This window comes from Atractosteus spatula, chromosome 10, assembly GCF_055471065.1.
Source record: "Atractosteus spatula isolate fAtrSpa1 chromosome 10, fAtrSpa1.hap1, whole genome shotgun sequence".
Taxonomy (NCBI): Eukaryota; Metazoa; Chordata; class Actinopteri; order Semionotiformes; family Lepisosteidae; genus Atractosteus; species Atractosteus spatula.
The window spans coordinates 25,522,424-25,529,181 of record NC_142715.1 but is presented as its reverse complement, the minus strand read 5'-3'; the positions used below and the strand labels follow the sequence as shown (position 1 = coordinate 25,529,181).

General features: G+C 53.0%; 1 non-coding gene across 1 annotated transcript; it reads left to right on the top strand.

Annotated features, from left to right (window-relative positions):
• The first annotated feature begins 6,075 nt into the window (after positions 1-6,075).
• trnah-gug (transfer RNA histidin (anticodon GUG)) lies at positions 6,076-6,147 on the top strand. Its single transcript has one exon. It is a non-coding gene; the product is annotated as a tRNA-His (tRNA).
• The last annotated feature ends 611 nt before the right edge of the window (positions 6,148-6,758 follow it).

The window sequence follows — 6,758 nt, the reverse complement described above, 5'->3', positions numbered from 1 at the left end:
TTTGGTAAATGAAATGAAAACACATACCCTACCAAACCTCGAGTACAGGCCATTCAGGGTGATAATACAAAACCATTTATAATTCAACAAATAAAACCTGTCAACTGGTAATCACCACTTATCATAAAAAAATAAGTAGCAATACACAGTAGGTGACTCTTGGGTGCAAGTTAAATCCATGCAAGAAGGGGTTTAGTGTTATATTTCCAAATCAGATATGCAAATGAGAGATCTGGCCCAGCCAATCTCAAAGCTCCCTTGGTCTGGAATGGAGCTGCTCCCCTCTTCTAGTTATTCACACTGGAGTTAGGTTACATATTAGCACATTTCATCTAACAGTTGCTCCAGAAACAAAAAACGTAAAGAAATGACCTGGAATGTGACCTCACCTATTAGAATGTAGTTCAACAGATAACTTGAAAACCTTGTCATAAGATTTTTTTTGTTCTACAAAATATACTTTATTCCGCAAAAAAAAAAACATCTCAAAAGGAACATCTCACACATATTAACACTCCATGTAATAAAAAACAACGACGTAACGGAGATTGATTGTCCGTTATCAATCTTTGCAAGTGGGGGCGAATTTGAGCATTTAACAGAGTTCCTCCAAACCTAGCACTTGCTATTTTCCTTTAATCCCTGTATAGGGCCCAAAGTCCTTTCCAGCGCTCCCTTGCCGTGGGGAAACCCCATTTGGCGACTAGGCGCTTCGTCCTCCTCCTGAGGTCCGATGGGCTCCCGCAGCGCCCGACAGAGGTTGCAGTAGAAGATGCAGTCGAGTTTCATGGGGAAATGTGGGACATCTCGACCCCCTTCCTCGACCGACTGACACATCCGTGATGTACTCGTACTTGCCGCCCCAGACGAAGCCGAAGATCATCCCTTGCAGCGCTCGTCTGAGTCTGGCCGGCAGCGGGTACACCACCGCCAGGTAAACCAAAGCCGGCAGGATGTCTGCTTTCAACACCATCACTTTCCCTGTGTAGGACAGCGACCGCGTTTTCCACAGACCCAGCTTCGCGTTCACCTTGGCGATCCTCTTGGTCTAGTTGTTGGTCTCGTTGTCCTGGCTCTGGAAGGAAACCCCCAGTATTTTGAGGGGCTCTGTGCAGAGCTCGAGACCCTCCGGCGCCGTCGTCCTGTGCTTCCAGGGCCCGAAGAACTTCAGTTTGCTCTTTCGGCGGTTGAGTTTCGACCCCGAGGCTCTGGAGTTTTGCTCCATGACCTGCAGGGCCCTCCTCAACCCCCTGTCTGACCTCAGGAACAGCGTCGTGTCGTCGGCGTACTGGGAGATCTTCAGGGTTTCCCCCGCGCCTCCCGGTATCTCCAGGGTCCCGTCTCACCGTCTCTGCTAAGGGCTCTGGCACCTTGCCTTTCTCCATGGACAAGAGCGCCGCCTTTAGCTCCTCGGCCGCGATCGGACCCTCCAAGTCCTCCCTCACCTCCTCCGGTACTCGTGCCTTCGCCTGCCTCCACCTCCGTCTGCTTTTCTGAAAAGAGCTCCGTGTAGAAAGCGGTGGCCGCTTCTACCTTGTCGCTCTCGTCCAGCACTTCCTCTCCATCTCCCCGTCTCAGGCCGTGGATCACCCTCTTTTTCTGGGCTCCTCAGACCTGATTGAGTTTGCGGAGCCTCTCCTTCAGGTCCCGTGCCCGGGCTGAATTGAAGGCTCCTCCCCCATTAGCCGAGCTGTACTCCTCCTCTAGTTGTCTCTGGAGTCGTGCAGCTTCCTTCCTCTCCCTGGCCGCCTTCCATCTGCAGTACGTCTGCGCCAGGGTTCGGGTCCTGTCTTTCACCGACTCCCACCATTCCACCATGGAGCTGTAGCCGTCTCTCAGATCAACCCAGCTCGCGTAGTCTTTACGGAACAGTGCCTTGAAGTTGTCTTCCTCCAGTATCTCCCGGTTCAGCTTCCAGTACCCACGACCGAATGCCGGCAGGTTGGTGTTAGCCACCACCGTCAAGCGCTCGTGGTTGGAATACCACTCCGGGGACACCGTCGCCGACTCCAGGGAGCAGGTTGTGTGCAGAAAGATGTAGTCCAGGCGGCTGCACACTCCCCGGGAGTTTTTCCATGTCGTTCCGGCGTCGTTAGGGCAGCACCGTCTGAAACCGTTCTACCAGGGAGAACTGCTTGAGTAGCGACTCCAGCTCTGCCGAGCTAGTGTCGCTCCCCTTCTCCCGGTCGACGTTGAAGTCCCCGCCGAGCACCACCTGTCTGTTGGTGGTGCAGCAGCTGGCCAGATCAGCAAACACTTCCTTCAGGATAGAGGGTTCTGTTGGAGCATAGACGTTAATTGCTCTCAACTTCTGCCCCCTCCAGTCTATGTCTGCGACCAGGATCCGGCCCTGCACCACCGAGAAGGAGGAAACCAGCGTCATCTCTGGGTTTCCGAGGAGGATCCCCACTCCGGAAGAGTGGACCCCTCCTACGCTCCAGCATGATTCTCCCTTCATCCATTCCCTGGTGAATGTCAGCTTGTCGCTTTCATCCTTCAGGTGGACCTCCTGTAAGAAACAAACTGAGAAAGACTTTGAGGCCAGATCATGAAAGACTCCCCGTCTTTTCAACGGGTCTATTAGCCCTCTCATGTTAGTTGTTAGAAAGGTAAGTTTCACAATCATGATTAAACAAGTGAAAGTTGAACCTCCTCTCTTTGTGCTTACAGTGGAAAACTAGGGAGTCTACATCTGGGCACTGTTTAGCCTAGATGTAACTCCTCTCGTTCGGGTCCTGGGGGGAATATGCTGGGCTCCCTCCAGGTCTCGCTGGGGACAGAAAGGTAAACATGCTGGACAGGTCCAGCCCTACCATCAGTCCCGGCTCCAGGGCGGCTTCAAACTAATCCTCGTCTTCCTTGAGGATACTCTCCACCACCGCTTCGGGAAGGCTTTTTTCTTCCCTTTCTCCAGGAGTTTCGGGGACCTCCAGTTGCTCCTGGGCCTTGGGGGAGGGGGGCTCCACTTCCTGGGCTGCCTCTTCGTGTTGTTCATGGGCCTCGGGGGAGGGGGGTTCTGTTTCCTGGGCTGTCACTTCCTGTCGTCTTTGGGCCTCGGGGGGGAGGGTTTCCATTTCCTGGGCTGCCTCCTCCGGTTGTTCCTGGGCCTCGGGGGAAGAAAGTTCCGTTTCCTCTAGGACGAGGAAACGGTTCTCCCTTACCACTCTTTTCTTTTGTCTTTCCGAAGGTGGATCCGCCCTGCATCTTTTCTCCCGCTTTCTCTTTCCCTTCTTGCTGGGAGTTATTTGGGCCCTTTCTCCGGTCAGCCATTTTGTCCGTCGTCCTGGCAGCCATCTTGTGGCACTGGTGCGGCTGGGGGTGTGGCCTCGGCAGTTTCGGTTCTCTGCGGGGGAGGTGCGGGTTCTTTGTTCTCACCTCTTTCCCTTTGTCTTGAGACCGGTTTCTGCCGGCCGGCTTCCACCACCTGCGCAAACGAAGGTTTGCTTACCTTGCATTGGTGAAGGAGGTGTCCCTCGGCGCCGCATCCGTTGCACTTTTTGGCTGCCCGGCAGGTTTTTGCCAGGTGCCCCTCTTTGTTACAGTTGTGACATCTGACGATGTCACATGTGTTCTCCTTGTGGCATCCTGGGGTAGTAAAGGTACCCCCTGTCGGCTCCGATGTTGAAGCGGGCCGGGGGGTGCTGGAAACCGTCGACGCCCTCTGGGTCCTCTTTCAGGAGGACTCGGTACTGGCGTTTGCCGTACCAGACGCCGCAACTGTCCCTGATCTCCGTCGGTTTGCCCACCACAGTTACATACCTCCCTAGGTACGCTGTTACCAGTTCCATTGGTTCGTAGGGGTTGTATGTGAGGACTGTGATGGTCCTCTGGTTTGTCTTCCTCATAGGCTCCGGCCTGAAATCAGAGAAACCGGGGTGCTTACCTTTTTCTCTGATCATTTTCGTTGTCTTTTCATATGAGGCGTCCGTGGCCATGTAAGCCTCCATGTATCTCTCTGTCTTGTTGTCTTGCAGGCAGTAGAGATCTCCGGCCACTAACTGCAGGATCCCTCTCAGGAAGGTAATGAAAAAGGATTTCGCAGTTGGCATCGTCTCTGTTTTCTTGGTCCAGTGGAACCGGATCAGTGTCTTCTTGTCTGCCATCTGGAAAGGAGAAAAAAGAAAAAAGGAGAGAGAGAGAGAGCAAGGTCCTGTGGAGAGGAGGGTTTAGCTGCTAAAGGAGCAGCGAGGGAGCCCTGGCTTTTGTCCTTGTGGGCAAAGCCCAGCTAGGTGCAGGCGCAGGAGGAGAGAGAGAGAGGGAGCGGACAGTGCTTCCGAGTCTTGAGGAAGAAAGTAAGCACCATGGGCAGGCCACGAGTACCTACTCCCAGCCAAGAGGCCAAGGAGGCAGAGAGAGAGGGAGCGGATAGCGCTTCCGAGTCTCGAGGAAGAAAGCAAGCACTGCGGGCAGGCCACGAGTACCTACTCCCAGCCAAGAGGCCAAGGAGGCGGAGCAAGAGAAAGGGTGAGGGCAGAGGAGAGAGCAGAGAGAGAAAACGTTGCTGCCGGATCCCACCCAGCTCAGCTGCTACTTGGCCTTAACCCCCTAGGCTCAACCTAGTGCGATACCAGCTCAAGCACTCTTCAGGATCTTCGATCACCTTCTAGAACTTTGGAAAGACAGGAACTGCAGGCATGCCACTTGAACTTGATCTTAGCCAAAAGGCCGATAACATTGGATTCCAGCTCACTGGCCCTGCAAAACTTAGTTCAAGACTTTAAACTCTCAGACACATATAGATGTATATATCCCACAACAGCAGGATATACATGGTCAGGGAGGAATAGCAGCTCCAGAATTGACTATTGCTTTGTCTCAGCGAGAGTGAAAGTTGTTGGGGTCACTCTTCAGCCTGTCTTCTTCTCAGATCATCAGGCTTTAGGGTGTAGAGTGGAACTCCAGGGCGGGACTGTCTTTGGCCCAGGCCTCTGGAAACTCAACACAAAGCTGCTAGAGAACGAGGGGGTAGTATCCCGCTACAAGGAGAAACTATCACAGTGGCTGTCCTTGCAGTGTCTGTACGGGTCAGTAGGAGAGTGGTGGGAGGAGGTGAAGGTGAGGACAAGGGCTTTTTTCATTGCTGAGGGGAGGAAGGCTGCTGCCAGACGGAGAGGAGTGCTAGCCAGGAAACAGAGGCAGCTGCAGCGTCTCTACACGATGCTGCACAGTGGCTTCGATGTGCTCGAGGATATCACCCTTTTAAAAAAGGACATCCGGAGCATAGCCGAAGAAAGTAGTCGAGGAGTGCTGTTAAGAAGCAGAGTGCAGTTCTTAGAAGAAAATGAGAAGTGTAATCGCTTCTTTTTCAGGAAAGTGGTAGGCTCCAAGTCTGTCATGGAAAGTGTAGTTGATGAGGAGGGAAGAGAGAGTACAGAGCTGAGTACTATCCTCTCCTGCATCGAGGCCTTCTTGTCATGGAAGTCCAAGAGGACTAACCATGGGGAGCAGGAGGGCGGAAAAAGACCCATATGCGTAGCGGCGAGACGGGAAAAAGGCCCGGGCTCATTAGTGTAAAGAGTTCAGGAATGCCGTATAGAAACCTGTGCCCTCAGGGAGCGGACGTGGGGTGCCCTGGTGCTAGGCGGGTCTCAGGACATCCGAACGTCAGTGCTGAGCGAGGACAGAGTGCAAGACCCGGAAATATTTAGCCCAAGGGAAAGAGAGGGACAGGAAGGACAGCAGACCAGAAACCAGGGACAGGACAGAGAAGGACCGCCCTCTAGCTGCAGAGGGCGTGACACTTCTACTCAAGACTGTACAGCTCTACAGAGGTAAAGGATGAAGAAATTCTTTTTTTTACCTCAAAGCTAGAAAACGTTTTGAAAACTCCAGGTGCTGACAGGCTCCCTAAAGGGGCGTCTGCTTTTACTACTTGCACGAATGAAGGCTGTTCCGGGCATCATGCAAGCAAACTACATAAATATGAGAAAACACGCAAGAGAGTTGTCACTCAGAGTGTCGAAGGGTCCATGTATACTGGGACTCAGTTGAAATGCAACGTCAGGACTTTTCCGAATTATGTCACACGAAGAGAGCACAGCCCTTTCCGCCCTGCCACGTGTGTATCGGTAACTCGCCGTGATCGTATAGTGGTCAGTACTTTGCGTTGTGGCCGCAACGACCCCGGTTCGAATCCGGGTCATGGCAGAATAGGGGCGTCTGCTTTTACTACTTGAACGAATGAAGGCAAAAAAAAGCCAATCGATGTGAACGAACGGCGCTTTACAGAGGAGTACTGCCTGACTGGATCGTTGATGAACGACAGAGGCCACTCCGACCTCTTCTCGGGTTTCTTCAATGACTTACTAAGGATCTTCTTCACATTCGCCCATGCAGGGGAAGCCAGTTACACCAAAGCAAACGCAGGAAAGTGCAATTCAAGCAGAGACCAGGAGGGACTTGTTTACACCGAGAGTGGTCGGAGAATAGAACAATGCGCCCAGCCCTGTTGCTGGAGCCGATTCTTGATGAGATCTTGGGCTCACTAAGAAGCCCCCGCTGGATGCTAATCTTTCTGTTGTTCTTGCAGGTCCTGCGCTGCTTTTGAGCCGACAGAGCTCGTCCTGGTCTGTCGGCACAGCCCAATTGCAAATGATCGGCTCCGCGTACAGAAGGAACGTGCGTTTGGTACAAGAGTGCATGAAGGCACAGGAAATACATTGGGAACAAATGACCGGTCGCTCAATACCTCAGTGAAGTACAGGAGTGTGCACAACGAGGCTGTTTCCGCCCGGTCTCGAAGCGGGGACCTTTCGCGT